Raw genomic sequence first — 22680 nt, 5'->3', positions numbered from 1 at the left:
TCTATTTACTTTTATTTATATAGTGAAATCAATTGAGACAAAGGTGTATTTTACAATAAAAAAAACCAAGCATACAATAAGAAAATCTATCAAGATTGTCATGGTTGAGGTTGTGGTAGGACACAGGCGCAGAGTCAAATAAATGCAGATAATCCATGTTTAATAATAAAAAAAAAGTAGACAAAACAAAAGCAGCAACCAGTGATGTAGGCTATCCAATACACAGACAAAACCAAAATGAACCACACGGGTGTGGCTAAACAAGGAACATAAATAGGGTCCCCAATTGGAGGCAACGATCAACACCTGCCTCCAATTGGGGAGACCAAAAGGGTTGGAGGTGGCTAGAGGTGCCACCTCCTGTCCTGTCCTGACTATGCCCCCAGCCTAGTGCAGAGATGGCTAGGGGCATAGCCAGGACGTGACAAAGATATATATATATATACAATATCTATATATATTGTATATATATATATATATATATATATATATATATATATATATACAATATCTCACGAAAGTGAGTTCACCCCTCACATCTTTTCAAATATTTTATTTTATCTTTTCATGTGACAACACTGAAGAAATTACCCTTTGCTACAATGTAAAGTAGTGAGTGTACAGCTTGTATGACAGTGTACATTTGCTGTCCCCTCAAAATAACTCAACACATAGCCATTAATGTCTAAACCGCTGGCAACAAAAGTGAATACACACCTAAGTGGAAATGTCCAAATTGGGCCCAAAGTGTCAATATTTTGTGTGGCCACAATTATTTTCCAGCACTCCCTTAACCCTCTTGGGAATGGAGTTCACCAGAGATGCACAGGTTGCTACTGGAGTCCTCATCCACTCCTCCATGACGACATCAGAGCTGGTGGATGTTAGAGACCTTGCGCTCCCCCACCTTCTGTTTGAGGTTGCCACATAGATGCTCAATGGGGTTTAGATCTGGAAACATGCTTGACCAGTCTATCACCTTTACCCTCAGCTTCTTTAGCAAGGCAGTGGTCGTCTTGGAGATGTGTTTGGGGTTATTAATATGTTGGAATACTGCTCTGCGACCCAGTCTCCGAAGGGAGGGGCTCATGCTCTGCTTCATTATGTCACAGTACATGTTGGCATTCATGGTACCCTCAATGAACTGTAGCTCCCCAGTGCCGGCAGCACTCATGCAGCCCCAGACCATGACACTCCCACCACCATGCTTGACTGTAGGCAAGACACACTTGTCTTTGTACTCCTCACCTGGTTGCCGCCACACACGCTTGACATCATCTGAACCAATAGGTTTATCTTGGACTAATCAGACCACAGGACATGTTTCCAGCAAATCCATGTCCTTAGTCTGCTTGTCTTCAGCAAACTGTTTGCAGGCTTTCTTGTGCATCATTTTTAGAAGAGGCTTCCTTCTGGGACGACAGCCATGCAGACCAATTTGATGCAGTGTGCGTCGTATGGTCTAAACACTGACAGGCTGACCCTCCACCCCTTCAACCTCTGCAGCAATGCTGGCAGCACTCAAACATCTATTTCCCAAAGACAACCACTGGATATGACGCTGTGCACGTGCACTCAACTTCTTTGGTGGACCATGGCAAGGCCAGTTCTGAGTAAACCGTTGTATGGTCTCGGCCACCGTGCTGTAGCTCAGTTTTAGGTTCTTGGCAATCTTCTTATATTTTAGACAATGACAATGACAAACAAATTCTTGTCATTGTCGCTGTCGCTCTTGCTATTGCTTTTTTTTTTATTCCGTCTCTCACAGTTGAAGTGTACCTATGATAAAAATTACAGACCTCTACATGCATTGTAAGTAGGAAAACCTGCAAAATCGGCAGTGTATCAAATACTTGTTCTCCCCACTGTATATATATATATATATATATATATATATATATATATATATATATATATATATATATATATATATATATATATATAGACATATATAAGACATTTTTTATGTCAATAAAACATTAAACTTAAGCATTCCAAGAGTGTGAGGCAATGTATTCACCAGCAGTTGGCCAAATACTGAATGGGACCACATTTGCTCCAGCACTATCAAGACTTGACAACATGTTTGGTAACTGATGTTCATCACAAAATACATTTCTGCTACATATCCTGGAAGTTTTTGAATGACATATAAAAACATCAACCAATTTTTGGCCCATTTGATTGTCATTGACTACCTGCCAACTGAAGCATATAACAGAAAGTGGAAAAATGTGCACCAGGGATGAAGCCCACAAGACTGCATCCAGAGTTTTGAGTACAGAAGCTGGGGCATGGATGTACTGTATAGTATATCACCATTATCCATTATCTAGATAAAATTTGCCTGCACAATATATTTTCTATGTTGACATGACAGACATAAATTCCTATATGTAACAGCTGGCCTTGCCGGTCAATCCGTTTCTATTTTCTGTGTTTTTTAGTTCTAGTTTTCCTGTTTATATGTTCAATCTCATTAGTGTATAGCTTTCACCTGCGTTTTGTTAACCCCATGTTAAGTCCCTATTTAAGTTTCTCCTGCCCCTGTAATTCTTATTTGTCATTGTCGCTGTCGCTCTTGCTATTGCCTTGTTTCAGTTATGTTGGATATCTTGGATTTAACACGCTTTGTGAAGAACATCTGCTCCTGTGTCCTGTACCCGCATTGTCGTGACACTATAAAAGAAAGCAACTTAAATTTTAGCTTCTTCTCTCAGTCAAATCAGTAACATGTGTTTTAACTAAATCCCAAGGTATTTATAAGAAGCAACGCGTTCTATAAAATAACCGTTTAGGATAATTTTAGGGTAATCAAAAGTTATGTTCTGTCTATAGAAATTAGCATCTACTTTGTTTTATTTGCATTAATTATCAATCTATGGTCCATAAGTTATTTTATAAAAAAATACAGAAATTACACAATATATATACTGACAAAATGCAAATGTTTAGAAAGTAATATCCTATGATAAACCTGCTTGTCGTATTCCGGTGCTTAGCAATAGCCTATTTTTACAGAATGTTCTGCTTATTTGGCTAACACAATCAATGTATTACTAATTGTCTTGGAAAAAAAGACTAATGTGATGATCATCTCCCGTCAAAGTGTCTCCGAAAATAATATTGGTGTTTGTGCTCATTTCTGACTTCTTTGCAGAGTCCACTATTGAGTAATTTTCCCCTTAGTACAAAATAAATATATTGCAAATAAATTACACTATGAATGAGAGATAAACTGAGAGAAATCTACCGAGAAAAGATAGAAAATGTAATACAGGCCAGCCAAAAAGATGGGTTGGTGTGAGCTCAGTTCAGACAAAAAAACCTCCAGATTTAGTCATACCTGTTTTTGAGTTTACAGTGCAGTCCATAATCAATTAATCAAATGTATTTATAAAGTTTCACCATTTATTTTATATGATACACACATTTACACATATTTTGTTGTTTTGGCTCTGTACTCCCAACACATGGAATTTGAAAAGAAACACTGATTAAAGGTTAAAGGCTAGACTGTCAGCATACATTTTTGGGTAAACCATGAACTTTGTAGGAATTATAGCCCTTTTTATACATATGCCCAGCCCCCATTCAAAGGGACCAGAGGTAATTGGACCAATTCACGTAATTGTAAATAAAACATCTTATTTAATACTTGGTTGGAAATCCTTTGGATTCAATGACTGCCTGATATCTGCAAACCATAGACATTGCTGACCTATCCTCATGTCTATGTGATGATTTGCCAGGCCTGTACTGTGGCCATCTTCAGTTCCTGCTCGTCCATTTTTCCCTGCAGTTTTGTCTTCAGTAAGTGAATAGCATGCTTAATTGGATTCAGGTCTGTGATTGACCTGACAAGTAAAGGTCGTTCAAATTTTTGGCCATGAAGAACTCTTTAGTTGCTTTAGCGGCATGTTTTGGGTCATTGTACAGCTACAAAGTGAATTGAGTTTAAAGGTATTTGGTTATATCTTAGCAGACAAAATGTGTCTGTACACTTCAGCATTCATCCTACTGCTGCTATCAGCAGTTAGATCATCAATCAAGTAAGCCAGTCCAGTGGCAGCCACATTCTCTCTGGGAAGACATCATCAACAGGTTCTTTGAGTAAACGACAGTACCAGCCTTACTTTGACAGTTTTCAATTTCATTTCTGCCTGCAATGCAGGTTTTGGTCACATAGTTTCAATTCATGAATTTGGAAGCTGATGATGCTTACTCCAGGCTGGAAGAGAAGTAAAGAATATTTTGAAATGTGACACCCTGGGCCTTCAGACACAACCCCAGGTACAGTAAGGGTATATTTTTTCCCTAATATTGATTTTAGGTTGAAATATCCCCTTAAGTAATTAAAACATATATTTAATTGGCATGACAAAACAGGTTCAAAAGCCTGAGTAAACAATTTCTGGGCTGTTTCTTTATATTTTGACAGTAACAAATTATTTTTGCGTCTGACTTTAATGCCAATTTTGTCTGTGCATGCATTTTTGTGTGTCATTTTCTGTGCCACCTAAACCAGGCAAAAAATATTACAGATTATACTGCTACTGCCGTCTGACAAGTAGTTACATTAACTGTTAATACGGAGTATAGACCCTATCTAAGATAATAGACCAATGAATTAAAGCCCATGGAAAATTCATTGGCATTGTATTAAAATGATGGCATAAACATTGTTATGGCATTTTTAAATGTGTCTCATGTTCAGCCTCTTTCCCTGTTTTGCTCTTTACACACAAAGGCTTTAGGAGTAGTAATGTGGTACCACACAGACACATAGGCATGTCATGTCAGTATTTTCCATCTTATCGAGTTTTCCTTTAATCCATTCCTACTTGTCTGTGTACATGACTTTGGATCAGAGATTCCTATCAAAGCTTGGAAAAGCAATGAACTCTCTCCCATTGTTTTTATGCAAAGCAACATGTCCATGGCATGGTGCTTGCCTAAAAATGTGTTTTAGCACACACAATGACTTGCTTAGTCTCCCAACACTCCTCTCATTGGGGTTTTGGACGTCATGTAGCTGTCCAAAATTGAAAGGAAATAAAAATCAGTTGACAATCTTTCAATTATTTCAAAACTATTGTGAAGTGAACCTGTTGATCTTAACATTAACATTCTTCATCCCACAGCACTTCATAGGTGACAAAGGCACTAATAAGGTATCTTTGTGGACAGTCTTATATGCATTAAAAGCATGATGGGCCCCTGGTTTGCACTGCTGCATCTCATAATGTTCATGTTTGACAGGAAAGTCACATTGTTCTTGCTGGAATACTTTGCAGAATACTTTGCGGTATGTCTATAAATTGTATGACATACACAGCATTATGATATAGAATCAGTTTGACGTGCAGCAAACCCATGTGATACACAGCAACTGCTTTTGTTAGACTTATCCTAAACATTTTAATTGAGTACAAGTCAATAATGACTAATGGTATTTGTACTTACATGCAACTGAATGGAGGGCAATGAGACTCTTTGTCTTATACCAGTGCTATGTTATGGCTTTGTATTTGTATGACAATAATACCTATTGTGACGGTTCAGTGACCAATGCAGGGGAACATTCTGCTCTTGAACCCCCCCCCAGAAGTCAGGTACCTGTAGCACCACCCACCCATTTACAGCTGTACCCACTAATCACCTTGTGCCCTCTATTTAGGTGTGGCTTTTGGCAATTGTGAGGGTTTTTCATTTTGGGTGACTTGCTGATAAGGGAGGGAAACCCAAGGACAGAAGTGCTGGGATCTCCACGATTCGTCCTGCGAGTACAGGAAAACTCTAGAAGATCCATCATTATTGGAATTTATGTTCATTTGCTTTCTTTAACCCGGTCGGTGCTGGAACTGCATTAATATGTTTGTAATGGGCTGAAGAGAGAAAAGATAAGACCAAATACAGAAAATACACTGATAACAAATCCCCTGAATTTGTCTCTGGTCTGATAATTTATTGCGACCCACACCTTGGTATAGTGACAGGAAGCCAAACCGTCACACTATTAATTCAATTGACTGTCAAATTTAGTAAACAAATATTGGTGGATTTATGATGCTTGTCACTAAACTCAGCAAATATAGATGATTACCTCATAGAAGTTCTCTATGGCCTGCCAGTCCAGGTATGTGAAAATCAGCCCTTCCAACTGATCCTCTATGCAACCGCTCTAAGCAAAGGCCCAACTAATCTCCTCTCTGAGTTGATGTGGGGGATGTGGTTTACCATTACAGAGCAAATTAATGAAAGGAAAGAGGGTAAGGGTTGTGTGAGAATCAGACCAGTGGATTGATTTGCTTTGTGAAGTTGAGGATTGGTTATGTCCAGGTACATAGAGATTGTTAGACATTATGCTGTATGTGGGAGGTGGTGGTGGCAATGGTGATGCTGACAGTGTGTAGGACAATCACATCTTTTCCAGAGTTTTATTCAGGTAACTGGGTCCAAACACTGACAGCTCGTCAGTGTTAACAGTGGAAACGACAGGTGTCTAATATACTGCAATCATAAAGGTTGCATTATGTGCTGACTTCTCTGTTCTTCTCCTCTCTCTCCATGAGCCTCTTACAGTTTGGTCTGCACTCCGAGATTGTTCTACTTCTATCCAGGTTTGTAATTGACTTGTCTTTCTCTTGTTCCTTGGCGTCCTCTCTCTTAAGTGTGTCTCTTACCCTCTGGTCTGTCTGCCTGGACTCTAAAATAGTACTGCACGTTCTCAATTAGCTGTTTTTATCCGTCACAGAATGTTTTTGATATCGCCTAGCATCAGATCAATGCCCTGTTAAGTACAACAGGTCCAGAGATGCAGAGACAAGACAAAACCTGATGAGGCGCATCTGCAACCACTCCAGCCTCAACAGGACTCAGCATGGATTGGCTTACGTTGAGCATGAAGGGAAAGAAAAGTAGGAGCGAGAGCTTAATCCCTGACTAGTGTTGCATCTCAGCCACCGAATTACAGGAACATAAAAAAAAAAGAGAAAGGAGTGTGCTGAACTGCCAACTCTACAACCGCCTGCACCATATCAGCAGATCACATCCGGAAGCCAAAGACTGTTGCCTGGCAATCTGGTAACCGGTGGCATTTACGTCTGGCCGCCACCCCTGACCACGACTCCCTAGCAAAACGTTACCTTTAAAACGATGTCTGTACTACTGCCCCTAGCAGCTGTACTTACTGTCAAAACGTGCACGACTACACATAAAATAGTACTGTCACTGTATCATACACACATGTCTGCCCTGATTATGGCATGTATGGTTCCAACTGCAATGTGCTGACTTCTACTGATGATGTGACTGCAAACAGAAGCTTCCAGAATGATTTCTGAAGTCACTGACAAGGACAAAACAAACTTCCTTAGGTATCCAGGGGTTTTGTAGGGCCAAAAAGTGTTAGGTTCCTGACTAGCCAGGTTTATCATTGAATTGAAATCCAACTGAGCATTGTCTAAGACAAGACTGAAGGCAAAAGGGCCCCAAAACAAGCAGAGACTGATGGTGGGTGCAGTACTAGCTTGGCAGAGCATCACCAAGGATGATACACAGTGTCTGGCATTGTCTGAGTTGCAGATTTAAGGCAATCATTGCATGCAAAGTATATGTGACCAAGTACTAAACATTACTATAATGTTAATGTTATGTTCATCTGTCCAACTATTCTTGGCACTTTCAAATTGGGGGACTATGTACAAAACATGTGATCATTTCAAGATGTTTAATCTGATTAATGAATATACCCTGAAATTAAAGCTGGCCGTTTGCACCCTTAGCCATTGTGTCATTTAATTTCAAAGTTGCTGGAATACAGGTCCAGAAATTAATAAATGTCACTGTCCAAATATTTTATGCATACCTAGTTACAAACGCTAAATTGATAAGTTAGCTCTGAAGCAGGAAATATGATATTGTCTGGAATAAGCAGGGCAGTGCAGAAACTGGCCAGAATAATAATGTTAAATCCTATGTATTTGGGTGATTCTGACAACAAAATAAGGTAAGATAAGAATATATTTGTCTAATAAAATGTGTCTATAAAATATGATTATCTTGACTTTGCTTATCCTTCTGCAAGTTTAATTTAATCAAAGTAATTTGTGACCTGGTCATGTACCACAGGTCTGAAATGAAAACAGATGGATGAAATATTGATAGCATTTTTAGAAATCTCTTCTCATGAAAAATAATTAATGTCTCTCAATATCACCCAACAAGCCAAATGCATTTCATTCCCTCAAACGCTGTTAAACAAATAGGTACAAACACAGATCACCATAAATAAATGAATTGCGGAAGAAAGTCAAGTCATTTCTTAGATCTGCCTAGGGCTTTTTATAAATTTAAAGTGCATTAGGTCAACCTCTCAAACAACAAATCATAAATTAATGGTTTGGCATCTGAATACATTTACAGAAACTCACTATCAATTCTGCTTTCATTTGGACCATATTACTTTATACACTGCAATCCAATGAGCAGTGTTATTTTGGCCAGGTCTTTTTTCCAGAAAGAGAAGGATTACATATATTTACTTGATTTAATTGAATAACAGAAAATAACACCTCCAGGGAAATGCAGAAAAAAATAAGAACTGTCAAATGCAAAATGTTCGTCAGAAATGGGTCTTCTTTTTAAACTTACTGATATTGTTATTGTTAGATATTGCTAAAAATCTGAAATGCTGTGTAATGCATTGGTCAAAATGGAAAGCAAGGGGTTTCCTATATACATAATAAGGGAATTATATTTAGCGGAACTAAACCAAAACTCAAACATTCTATGTTTCACAGAATTAATATACACTACCACCACAACCAGTTCATAGTGAATGACAGCTAGTTTAAAATCATACATATAATAAATAATAAAATGTATGAAAATGGTTGGGGAAATAATTACAATATGTTTGCATGAAAGATGATAACTGCTTATCTTCATAAAGAGAGGTTGGGCCACAAAGAAAAGGTCATGATCAGAGGTAGTGTGGCCCAGGCCAAGAGATAACAAATCCTTATTGATGGTTGTCTTTTTCACTGCATTTGCAGTGTCTCTCTGCAGTGAGATACTAATTAATTTCCTTCTGCAAAACTTTGTCTGGGTGAACCATGTTCACAAATGTGTCTAACATTATCAAAGGTTCAAAAGATTGTTTAATGTCCTTGCTGCTTTTTCTGATATGTGCACAATATTTGAAATGCACAATGTCTGGTAAAACAACTTTTAAACATTTTATATAATTGTTACCTATCAAAATTTATTAGTAGCATCAGTGTTTTGTCTAACAAATTCTGATCCCGCTTTGAATTATGTTGACCTTGTAAAAGCTTCATAGTGCCTTCATAAGCACTACATATATTTTATAAAGCATTTATAACCATAAGTCATTCATTATGAAGAGTTCATTAACATTGTGTAACTGTGTGACATACATAACAATGTGAAATGTTTAATCTATTATGTCAAAAATGAGCAAAATTAAGTTATTTATAATGGGTGAAATAAGTACTTCTAAGTAAATGCTTTATTAATGATATTTAGTTTTTGAAAACATTTATAACATTGTCATGCAATGCTATGTTAGTGGGTTTCACTCCCAGGACCACCAATTTTAATTTATTCAATCCCAATTGTAACTTGCTTTGGAAATACTGTCTGCTGAATCCTATATTGTAGCAGACATCATTTTATCACAAAATACCGGGAATAAGGGCTATTCATTGAAACAAGCTGAGGAGCCTTCTTACCAATGAGCGACTTCTTACCAATGAGCAAAGAATCTCCATACATCTTGCCGATGTATCATGCAAATATTTGGCCAAATATTGGGTCGGCAAGACGTATGTGTGCTATCTGGGGAGTACTTTGGCTAGTCAGCTCCATGAGCTAACATCACATACCCTGTCCTATCTGACGGTATATTGCATTATCAAGGCTGCCAAACTCACATGGCTAATGTCAACAGAACCCTCACTCTGCTCACAAGTTAATTCCATTAGCTAACGTTACATCCATTCTCTATGTGACGGGATGAGGCTGCAAATTCATATTGGAAACGTGAACATAAACCTCACCATGCCTGCGTGAATAGATGGTTATTAAAAAAATTATCTGTCAATAATGTGATGCTGTAAATTGGAAGCAATTCTGAAGTTTCCACTTTTAGCATAAAATGCTTGCAAATGTTTTTTTTCCCCACAGGACCAACAGGAAAATCCTCTGGCTTGCCATGATGAATCGAGGCAATACCTACATACATTTTTTTTTTGTAATTTAATTATTTGAGTTAATCAATGGAGTTACCCTACTAATATTTTTTAGAAGGATCCATCTTCTGTCTGCAACCAGTCCAAACTACACCCAAGTTCGCATTTCACTATATCCCTGATAGATTTCTATTCACATTATCACCTGCTCTCCATTTCTTATTATAGATTATAGAGGCTTTTCCTATTTTTCTCTCAGCTGTGTGACTGACCTTAGCATCTAATCTTCCCTACAGGTTTTGACCTTATTATTTACAAAGCCGGATGACACAGATTACACTGAGGATTGCGATAAGGATCTCTTCTTTCTTTCCTTTCGGTAAGTCAAATGTCATTTCATGAATTATGTTATATTTTTAGTGTGGTATAATTGTATTAGAATACACAAATGGGGAGGTTTGAAAGTTTGACGGTTGCTCCGCGTGCCGCTGCGTGCTCTGTCTCTCTCCGGCACTATGGGATACTGGGTCTGAGGAATTAAGGTCTGTTCCTGGTTTCATCGCTCAGTTCCGAGCCATGTTTGACCATCTCGCAGAGGGATGGGATGGGGCGTGCGCCTTAGGCAGGGAACGAGCATTACCTTGTACTACGCTCTGTCGTTTGGGGCAGTGGCGGCATTGAGTGGCTGGAATGAGCCGGCTTTACGGACTGCTTTTGGCAGTCAACTGCAAACTGAGGTCCAGATGGAGCTTGCGTGCATCAGCGATTCCATGCCACTGGATGTTTACATCGCCCGGGTAAATGCTATTAACGGGCTTCTCCGGGACAGTGACCGTTTGACACACCGCACCCATCCCTGTTCCTCTTGGGTGGGGCCCTGAGGAACCTGAGCCCATAGAACTGGGAATTACGAGGCTCACCGCACTTCCGGAAGGGGTGTGCCTTGGCCCAGACGCAGAGCAGGATGGGGGTGAGTAGCCAGGGAGTGCAGGCTGGCACAGTATGTGCCTTGCATTTGCAGAATATAGCAAGTGCTTTCTGTTGCTCAGTGGTGTTGTCTGGTGGATTTCATACATCCACAGCCCTGATTGACTCTGGAGCTGCGGTCATTGACCATTCTCTGGTATCAGCTCACAGGCTGTCATTGCACCGTTTGAGGCCCTCAATGCCCATCCAGGCTTTAGATGGCCGTCCCGTGAGGTCCGGGTCCATTACCAATGTAATTCACTCTCACCGTCAAGGGCTGCCATCGAGAGAGACTGGAATTAATGGGGATGACATTGGCCATACACCCCATCATCCTGGGTCCAGAAACACAACCCCAACATTGCCTGGAGCAACTGGAAGATCCAGGCATAGTCCCCGGAGGGTCGGAAGACCTGCTTAACCATCACGTGTGAAGCTACGTTGGTGGACAGCCCAGAAGGCAACCTCCCAGCCAACATCCCTCCGGATTATGCAGATTTAAGCGGGGTGTTTTCCAGCGAGAAAGCCTGGTATCTCCCTCCTCACAGTTCCTGGAACTGCATCAACAGAAGCCGTGCCCCGCCGAAGCCGGCTTTATCCCGGTGGCCAGAAATGACGCCATGGAGACTTACATCAGGGAAACACTGGAGCAGGGACACATCCGCCATTCCACCTCCCCTGCTTCAGCGAGTTTCTTCTTTATCAAGAAGAAGGACAGGGGGCTTCGGCCCTGTATCGACTACTGAGGGGTGAACAACATCACTATCAAGTACAGGTACCCGATGCCCCTCGTCCCATCGGCCATCAAGCAGCTGAGGGGGGTGTGCAATATGCTGTACCTCAAACCTTAGAAGAATTGCATAAGTGGGCGGTAACAGGTGTTGCTAAGCAGATGATTGTGGGTTTGCGCTCGGTGTGGGACCAGGAGATCTGTCAGTGAACAGTCCAAATTATTAGCAATGGCAAGTTTTGAGACAGGTTACTGTGGAAGGCGTCTACAGTGTTGAGTACAGTGTCGTCTGAGGATCAGTCTTTTTAAACTTACCCCTGCAGTACAAAAGTGGAATATTAGCTACAGTGTTCCGCAGCTAGCCAAACCTTAACTCTTACCTTAACAGTTTGCCTGGTTCCACACTGGTTGCAAACCTCCGATCCTCTGTTTAACAAAACATGACTGCCGCCAAGAAAATGTTCTGTTGGAACTGTATTGGTATAGCCCAAACATGTGAGACAAAGTTGCATTGTGTCTCTCTAGCTTGAGATAGGGTTACCTTACCTGTTTAACCCATCATAGCCATTATGCCATGCATAACCTGATTCTTGTTGCGTTTGTTCTTGCGGATCAGCCGTTATATGCCATCACTTTACTATGTTTTACTTAAATGTGGTCATTTGTTCTAAGACATGAAATCGGTAACAGAAGATTTGTACTCTGTATAGTGTTTTTTCTTTGAATAATCAGTCCAAAATCACACAAGCCTGATTGAATGTCATCTGATTCTAGGACGTTTGCATTAGTCACACCAGGTTTTAGGTGCTACTGCTAGATTCCATAGGCTACAACTTACAGTTCAACTCATTCCTTTCTGCCTGGACAGAAGCCAAGCTGCCCTTCCCCAAACAAGCTAATTGAGCATCTGCCTTATCTTTGTTTTAAATAAAATGCCTGTCCTTACCCCTTTATAACGTCTTAAAAGGGCTGACACTTCCCATAACACACCCGTCGTACCAAAGAGGATATGAACTGGCCAAGGGTCTTGCTGTATAGAGAAATCAGAAGAGGGCCTAAAACCAAGCCTTGGGGCACATCAGTTGAAAGTAGATCAGTGTGAGAATTTTGTTGTGAGAGTGGTTCCAAGAGAGTTGGTTGGAGAAAGCATGTTTCGAGTGACTTAGAAAGGAAATACAAAAATGATAGCAGCCTGTAGTTTTTGACATCAGATGTGTTGGCTTCTATGAAAGGGAAGTAACTATGGCTATCTTGAAGTCCACTGAGACAAAGCCAGTTCACAAAGTCATCAGCAGAGAGTGAAGATGGTGGGGGAGGAGTTGGAGAGTGAAGGATTGAGGAAGAGGAAAACAGTTTACTGGTGTTAGAGGAGGTTGATAGAAGGTGGCTTTAGCAGTAGATAGGTAGGAAGAGAAGGTAGCAAGGAGTTATTGGAAAGTTTTTTTTATTCTGAAGTTTTATGTTTCCTCCACATTGAAGCCAAATTCTGTGAGCTCACATTGAGTCATTTATCCACAGCAGGAGGAGAGGACCAAGCTGAATCCAGACTCAGGAGACAGAACAGAGAAGGACTTAAGAGTTGGGAGAGATGACAGGATGGAGGAACAGAGAGCATTTGCAGAGAAAGAATAAGTGTTGTGTTTGTGTGAGATATTGGTGGGGGCTAACCGTGTAGGGGTAGAGGAGAGAGAAAGGAGAAAATTAGACAAAGTAATGGTCAGATGACTGGAGTTGGTTAGTGGTCAACAGACAGCATCTAGTGAATGTTCGATTAAGTGCATTGTCTGTTTTGTAAGAAGTGGTTGATAACAATGATGTTAAGATTGAATGAACAGCTTATATTGACACCATGGAATTCAAAAGAGGAAATAGGAGATCAAGAGGGAAGCAAAGAATCTCCATTTTGAAGAAATTAGTAAACCTGTGCATCTACCATGTCGACCAGATATTCTTGGACTGATGAAGAGAGCTACCATAGAGTTGCAGTATTTTCTTGGTTAATCCATGTCTCTGTTAGAACCTGAAGTGCAGCATAGTCCAAGATGAACTTCGCCTTATTGACAGCAGATCGACAGTTACAAACACTGCCAGAAAGCAGGTACTCCACATGGGCTCTGTGGGTTGAGAAAACATGATTAGGCATTCTAACACAGTTAGAATGGCTTTGGCCATGGGATTGGGTGTGTATATAAAAACAACAAGAAGACAGGTGGACGGGGATGGAAAACACACACACATTTTAGAGGAGACAGCACAAGTTGAGTGTATGTATATGTATATATACAGACAGCGTGAGTGTATGTATATATATATTTGCCTTGATTGCCTTGATGCCGTTGCCTTTAAATGAGGACCACAATAGAAAAAGGTCTTTGGACTTTGTGTTTATTTCCTGTTGTATGTGTACTTGGTGTAACATTATTCATATTTTAAATGGTCAAATAAACTACAAAAGAATACTCTAGTGGTGGTTCAGTACATTCTGTACTTAATTGTCACTTTACTCCCTACTTAACTCCCTAACCTATTTGGCAATATGCAGTTTTTCTCTCCCAAAAAACGGAAAGGCAATATTTCCTGAAAATGACCGCCACAAAATTCCTTGTCCATTTCTTGAAACATTTTAAAAACATGACTGTGTGTTTTTTTGTGTTTGTGAACTGTGCTGGTTTGAAAGCTTTGTGGAGGCATAGAGTAACGTACTGTAGCAAATAGCTTTGTCCCTTTGGTGGCATAGTCCATAGAAGCACATATCTCAAAGAGATTCAAACAGTTTTCTTCCTTAGTTGTATGCCGAATATTAATATTAAAGAGGATTTAGCCAGAGGTCTTCTCTGTCAGCTACAGGATCCAAAGTCCAGTATCATACTCCTAATGAACATTTAATCTGGATTAAAGGCTTTATGACATGTTATCCTATACTGCTGCTTCAGCCCCCATACTTTAGCATTGGTGAGTGTGACATGGGCATGCTAATATACCCTCAGCTAAAATGACATCTGCATATATATTGGATTTATAGTCTGTCATACATACATATTTACACCTTCCTTTCTAAGTGTAGATAAAGATTGTATGTTTTTGACACTGAAAATGTCTTTACACAGATATTAAATAGTTTACTAGTGTTACACAGCTTTAGAAAGTAAATGTGTTCTCATCATTCTTCAAGTCCAATTCAAGTTCAATTCTCTACAAGCAATTATCTTACTCTGGCTGCCTATTACAGAATCCCATCAACTACTAGTTGTGCCTTGATGCTTTCAGTGAATTTACTGCCCTGCACCTCAGAATTTATGTTAATAGGTGATTTAAACTGGAAAAATACCCCTTCTTTGTAATTTCAACTGGATGCCCTAAGTCTCTCACAGATTATACCACCAGAACCTTAACAAAACTCTCATTGATATGATATTCTCTAAAATTCCAGCCAAATGCATCCCTGCAGTTTTCTGGAAAGATATTAGTAACCATTGTGTTATTGCCTGTGTCTACAACAGCATCTTTGTGAAAAGCACTCTGCTCATATTATCATAAAATCCTTCCTAAAACACTGGCCTTCCTAAATGACATGGCATCTGTACACAAACTTAGAACTAGCATTATCCTCTATGATGAGGATGCCTTGTTCTATTTTAAAGATGCTTTTCACACTTGCCTTAATAATTTAGGAAACTATGATCATAAAATCACTAAAGACCCTGCTTTACCACCAAACCTGCTGAGCTGATCCAGAGCAAAGTCTGTCTCTGCCATATAACAAAACCCTCAAAAAACCCCTAGGACTGGCAACACTTTAAGCAAACTAGGAACCAGTGCATACATTCAATAAGGAAGGCGAATCCAGGCCTTAATTACAAACAAAAGCATTGTTGTCTGTAGCACTTACCCTAAAGGGTTCTGGAAAATGGTCAAGTCAGTGCAAAATAAAGCTTCCAAGAGCACTGAAGGTTAAAGGGGACAGGCAAAGGTTTCTTCCAAACAACAAATATTTAAATGTTTGAAATAAGAGTCTTGCATATATTGAAATTGAAATATGAGGTCCAGTATATAATGTATTTAGCAAGCTAGCAGGCTAATACAGGTAATCAACAATAATCTGAGAAATGCTGTTGTCATTTTGCTAGTTTATGTACTTTTCACCAGTAATCAGGCAAGTACATATATTTTTGATAATGCTTTTAAATTGTATGTTGTGACTGCATATTTAAGTTGCCTGATTGATCTTGTGAGTGTAAATGGCTGATAACTTTTGTATAATTTAGTATTAAGGAAAATGTATATTCTCTGTTGGTAGATAACAAATTGTAGCTAGCCTAGCCGGTGGCTTCTTATTTTTGTAGTGAATGGTGCTCCCTAACTTACATTTATGTGAACAGAAGGAAAAGAAACAAAGATGTTTGTGCACGCACACTGAAAAAGTATTGAGTTTCTAATAACACAATTTATTTTCTATGGCATCTACAAATATGCACACATTACACTTGCTACATCAGAATGCAACCAAAATTACAAAATGTATTTCCGTTATATTAGAGTGCTATCCCAAATCAATTCTTCAGAACTTTTACATTTTTTGTTGTTACTTTGTTGCTGCCATTGGATTCAATGTAACACTAAAAGTTTAGTAGATTTTATATTTCAGAAAACTACCATACAGGGAAATTTTGAGTCATTTCTAATCACAAATGTTACTTAAATTACAGGGTACTCTGGCAGCATTTGTCACAATTAATGGATCATAATTGGGCTGGCTGTGTTTGCAGGTAGTGTATGAACTTATGCCAAAGGCTTTTTCTATCAAGAAACATAACTATATTTGGGAAACCATATCAAATATATTTTCATATTTTAGCCAAGTGGAAATGAGAATGTTTTTTGTTTTTCTGGTAGGGGGGATTAAGGGGTGTGTGATATTATCCCTTTTCATTTTAGTAGCCTAGCTCATTATCTCTGTTGACTTAGTAGCCTAAATATTTCTCATAAACCATCTCTCATGTCAGAACACAACCAGTCATGATGTTTGCATCTGAATGCCAATTACTTCATGAAGCACTCTTGTTAGCTAGCCCCACGTTTCATACATGTGATTCATTGCATGCAACTGGCTGTGGTTTTGGGTGCTGCAAACAGGTTGGGAAACAGCGGTGCTAGTCCCATAGTGTTCCAGTCTAATGGGTGGTATGTGCAACTGTTGCAGAGTATTCAGAAGTGCCAGAGTTAGTTTAAATTATTTGTTGAGAAATTGTTCTTACTTCAAAAGCGCTTGAATACAATCATGCTGAACAAAGTACTTCATAGTTTTTTTTATTTCCCATGAACATTCAAGACAGAAAATGATACAAGAAAAAAAGCTGTAATGTGTCTGTAAATTTAAACTAACAGATGTCTAACTTTGGAATAGGCCTGAGGGTATGTTTAAAATGCATATACATTTGCCATTTCAAACTTGTTTTTTACTTATTTTTTTCTTCATGTTTTTCTTTTTATTGAAATTAAAATACTACCCATATTACAGAGCAAAGGGTAAAGCTTTATATTATACTAAGAGTTGCTGTGCACTCACAGAATAAACATAATGGGGTCAGGACTAATGAAGGCCAAATGTCATCAATATGCAAAGTTTGACCAAGTAACTCCCCATAATGTCATATACAGTTTATTTTAACAATCCTTCAGCCAAAGGAACACTCTATGGATTACATTTTGTGAACCCACCCTCCCACCCCAGTTTTGCCAGTTTCGTATGGAATTGCTAGATGAATCATTTGCATTTCTTTATTCCTCCCTCATCCTTTCAACAATGAGCTTTCATGTTAACTCTTGAAGAGGTGCTGTTTGGCAGTGTCGTCAGCAGTACATAATGTACTTTGTGTGTCAGCAGTGATCTAAATTGTGCAGCTAAAGAATTATGTTGGTGCCAGCAAAGCTCCAAAGCACATCAGTGTTTGATCATCCCAAATCCCTTAGTGATGTTCTGTAAAGCATGCAGGGAATTTTAAGAGGGCAACCAAAAAAGAAACAGTGGACTGCCAGATGAAAAGAAGAAGAGAATCGATTTACTAGGGCAACAATCTGATGTATGCCATGTTAACTATCATGGACATTTGCCAATAGACTGAAATTGCACTTTTGGCTTTTGGCACTCTATCAAAAGCTGGAAGTGAGAGACAAATATATACGCAAACTTTTTTTTTAACCAGCCAACAAACAATCTATTAAGGTATGAATTTATTTGATATTTTACATAAATGCAGAGGTTTCAATGAAACCTGTGGCAACCTGTGGTCTGCAAAAAAGGTTTCAGAATATTTCCATTAATAATATGTGTATAAATTGTACTGTAAACACACTTTTTCATAGCACATAGCTCACCATGAAGTCTAGCCTTGACTGTGTCACTAACTGCCAAGTGGTCCAAGCTCCATGGGCAATGCAACTTAGCTAGCATTGTCTGGGGAATGTGGAGACATTGGGCCTCATTCACCAATATCTTCCTAATTTTGTTATTGAGAAAGGTACTTTGAAAGTCTATGTCAGATTCATGTTCTTATAATGATGAATCCCATTATCCTTGTAAATTGAAAGTGTGTGCCAGTTGTTCATAGTTAGAAGGAAGTAGGTTTTAAGAAGGGATCTCTTTTCAAGAACAGTTGGTGAATGAGACCCATTGATAACAAAGATTTCCTGGGCTAATACCATCCTTTCAACTCCTTTAGATAGTTCAGGCGCCTAAAACCTTAACTGGTGAATGATCGTGCCCTCAAACACATTAACCCATATGACGTCCTGATTAGAAGAGCAATGTGGAAAAAGCAGAATAGCTTGCTGCAGATGCCTAGGAGAAAGACTTGATGTTCAATTCTCCCAATTTTGTTTTGAGAGTTGTTGCAATGAGACCCAATAGATATAATAGCATTTGATGAACTGGGGATTGCAGAAAAAGACAGTTAAAATAAATGCAAACACATAGGTTGTCCTCAAAATCATTGGACTATGACTTGGTGGTCCCTGGAACAAAAGGTTGGGAACTGTTGGTCGGATGTATTGTCTTATTAACCTTTTATCATGTATGATCACACCTTTGTGATCATGCTAGAGTGGTCCCTGAAGCATACGATCACACCAATGTGATTAGAAGTGTTAGAAATCAGCCATTTTGTGTAGTGGTTGAAATAATGATCATGTACCCGGTTGTCAAGGGAGAGAGTAATTCAATTATGTATTGCAGTATTTAAAACTCTATTTTTCATGATTTTACAAGCTCATCTCACTCAATCTCAAAGAAATTCCGGTTGTACTCACCTTTATAGACAACGCAGGACAAAATTACCGTAAGCCCATTGGCTACTTACTGTTGCACATTGAATGAACGTGACTTCCTGTGTACAGTTAAACAGATGTTCTTTTGTTATCTAACCAAAAACAAGCATACAATCATACACTTCAACAGAAGGTATGATTAGAATATCTAGTAACAACAATCACTGGTCGGTCTGACCACACTGGTATTTACTTTTATTTAGCTCAAACAGTCTTGGTAACTTCATGTCCTTGATGTGAGTGGTTAAGTTAATAGTCTAGAACATTTACAGAATCCATGATTCCTGCCCAAATCCTCTGATTAAAGGTAACTTATGTGCATCCTGGTTCAGGCAGCAACCGACATCTGTGGTCAATTTGAGCTAAAATAAACATCATACTACTAACACATAAATGCATTCAATAGCTACCGATATACACAGTATACACAACTTACATTAAATTAACTAAACAAAGCTCAAAATCACAGACTTAAAACTTTCTAGAAATTACGTTATCCAGGAGTAATAAACGTTATTGGGTGCTGCCATGTTTGCTTATCCGAATGAGCCAAAGATAAAGTTGATAAGATGAGTCACTCTGAGACAGGATGACCATTCACATTGGCTGGTCTTCCAGACAGATTTGTGAATCTTTGGTCAGATAAACATTACAACTCCCAGAATACAGTACAATTTAAATGACAGTTAATTACCTTAAATAGCTCAACGTAACCTTCAAAAAAAAACATTTTCACTGATGGCATTTGTCCATTGATAAATATTATGTGTGAAAAGATTCATACATTATGATGTTAAAGAGGTCAAATGTTGAACATGTTTTGGTACAATGAACTCTTTTCGTAAATTTCGACAAGGGTTTCTTCATCCAGGCCTTTTTGATAATGTAATTTTATTATATTGTGTCATGTGGATTATTGTGCTTTTACAGATTTGTTCCTGTTAACACAAAGCCCCAATTGGCCCAGTAAATCTAAATTAAGTCCAATTACATTTTGATGCATGATTTAAATTGCACCATATGATCCCTCACTTTAAAGTGCTCTTCCTAAAGCAGCATTGGAATTCCAAGAAGAAAGTGTGGCCGGCAGGCAACAACAGACCTACTCAGTTCTTGGTCATGTCCTCTGAATCGCCGCCACCATGGAGCATACATTCCTGACATCTATTTGGCACTGAACAAGGTCAGGGATTGCCCTGTGGCACCATTCTATCTTAATCTCACTCCAGAAACGATGAGGCTTATTTTCTCACATCTAGTACTGTTCATCAGATTATTTTATAAGTGCCCTCTGGCATAAGCATATCAAAACAATTATTCTTTTCAGAAAGGGATATCCATTCAGGTTTATGTGCTATTTATACAACTATTATGTTTTATTACTATTTTTATCACTATTATGTGATTATTTTGGGTGGAGTGTTTATCCAGTACAAATGCATTCAATTGTATGGACAGATACAAATATTATCACAATAAAAAAAAAAAAATCATAATGCCTTTCAATATGAAAAACAGCCACTCCTTTCCCCGTCCCCCTTAACCACCAACCCCCTAACATGCCTCCACTTTGGGAAGGCATCAGATCGAGAGTGCTCAGTCTGCTATCTCTTGGCTTGCTCTGAGGCACTGGAGTCATTTTTCTTCTCTTTCTTTTTTCTTCCTCCATGTGCTGTTTAAAGGTTTCCATTCCTGACCTTATTTCTTTTCCAGAGCCCAGATCACTGACTGCTATATTTCTGTTACTGTAATACAGCTTGCTTTGGAATATATGGGTTATTAACCTGAATACAGGCTATTTTAGTTATCTTTGCCATCTCTGTGCTATTTAATTTAATTTGCACAGCCTAATTTAACTATTATAATGTGTCTTGTGTAATCAAAACTAATTTAATTTAGGTTTTAATTCATTAAACAAGGTCATATTGTCAAGTGTCATGAACTCATATTTTTGGCTGGGTTGTGAGGGTTAATTAACTGGTAACTATATAGCACCGTGGAGAGATTGAAATGCCATAGTCATTATATTCAATGTGCTGTGAATAAATTACATGGGAATCAAGTTTGAATGTATGTGCATGACCTTTGTTATTCTCACGTTTCTCTGGCTAGCACTCATGAAATTAGAGGCAGCTATAATTGATATTCAATCCCAAAATATCCTTTAACAAGTAGAAATGTCATATGCCCCTCTTACTCAGCCTAAATTGAATGGCCTACTTCTGAGTGTGCCACTGACAATCAGGATATGTTTAAAATGCTAAGTATGTGCCGTTGTCTTTCTAAACACATACTGAGTGACAGGACAGGGCTGTAAGCGGAGACACACCTCTGCTTTTCCTTCATTAGACACGACACCAGTAAGAGAGGCAGACAGGGCGATGATGGTGAAGGGTAGCAGGAGTGGCACTGCTCGAGGAGGCTACAAACGTGACCGTCTGATTCATTTAAAAGGTGCACTTGTGTGGACAGTGCCTTACTTAGTCAAACATGGATCGGGCCACTAATATTATTTAAGGTCCCTGAAGTATTGACTTGCAGTTCTGTGCCTAAGTGATAATGACAAGTCTAGTCGAATCTAGTTGTTAAGACCACAAACGTACGAGAGCTGGCTTTTTATAGTATTTTATAACATAAGGCATTTCGTAACATAAGGAGCTCATGATATCTCGTCACTGTTGGTGGCTAAAGTTTAAGCTCAGAAAAGCTGTTTAATATGTAATGTTATTCTTGTTAATGATACAGACAGATACAGCTGGTGTGTCTATAACATTTAAATGGCATCTTAAACATGGCTTGTAAACCTCCTACTTCTATAACATGACCCTTTTGTTCAATATTTACATACTGTAGTTCCTCAAATGTCAACTAGAAATATATGGTTACTTACAAACTATTCAATTTGAATAGAAAGTAATAATGCCTTTTGATTTGATTACACTGTGCTCACTTGGACCACATACTTTAACGTGCCTCAGCATATTCTGTCCCTAAGAAATAAAACCCATGGGGAAGTTGTAAAAGCCAAGAACATACAGAAAACATTCATCTCTCTTCAACTTTGAGAATGCCTAATGATTTCTGTACTTTAGAGCCGATTGGCTTTCATTTCTAGTTGTCTCTTCAATCTGAATTTTTAAGACTGCATCTCTCTAAAGTACAAAGCCATTTCTCCTTCGCAAATGCTTTATTCTTGTTTGGTGGTGGCATACAAACTCAGAGACAAACATAAAACTCAGAGACAACCCAAAAAAAGCAAGTCAAACTTATCGTATCACTTAGGAGAGGGTTTGCTCTCATCAAGAGTAAATAATAATGGAGCTGGCAGTGTGAAACAGACAAATATTGGGGCAGCATATCTGGCATTCTGCACACTCTGTAAAACTGATGTGAATAGCAAGAGTGTTAGCTGAGCACTTTCATTGGGTTGGAACCCGGGTTTTA

At 38.8% G+C, this 22680-nt stretch overlaps 1 long non-coding RNA gene across 1 annotated transcript; it reads left to right on the top strand.

The window, feature by feature from the left end:
* Window positions 1–5726: 5726 nt before the first annotated feature.
* On the top strand, window positions 5727–7736 carry LOC109615706. Its single transcript, XR_002196679.1, has 3 exons — window positions 5727–6139; window positions 6576–6623; window positions 6758–7736. It is a non-coding gene; the product is annotated as an uncharacterized LOC109615706 (long non-coding RNA).
* Window positions 7737–22680: the final 14944 nt, after the last annotated feature.

The sequence above is a fragment of the Esox lucius genome, chromosome 4 (genome assembly GCF_011004845.1).
Source record: "Esox lucius isolate fEsoLuc1 chromosome 4, fEsoLuc1.pri, whole genome shotgun sequence".
Taxonomy (NCBI): domain Eukaryota; kingdom Metazoa; phylum Chordata; class Actinopteri; order Esociformes; family Esocidae; genus Esox; species Esox lucius.
The sequence above is the reverse complement of the archived record's forward strand: the minus strand, read 5'-3'. Positions and strand labels throughout refer to the sequence as shown.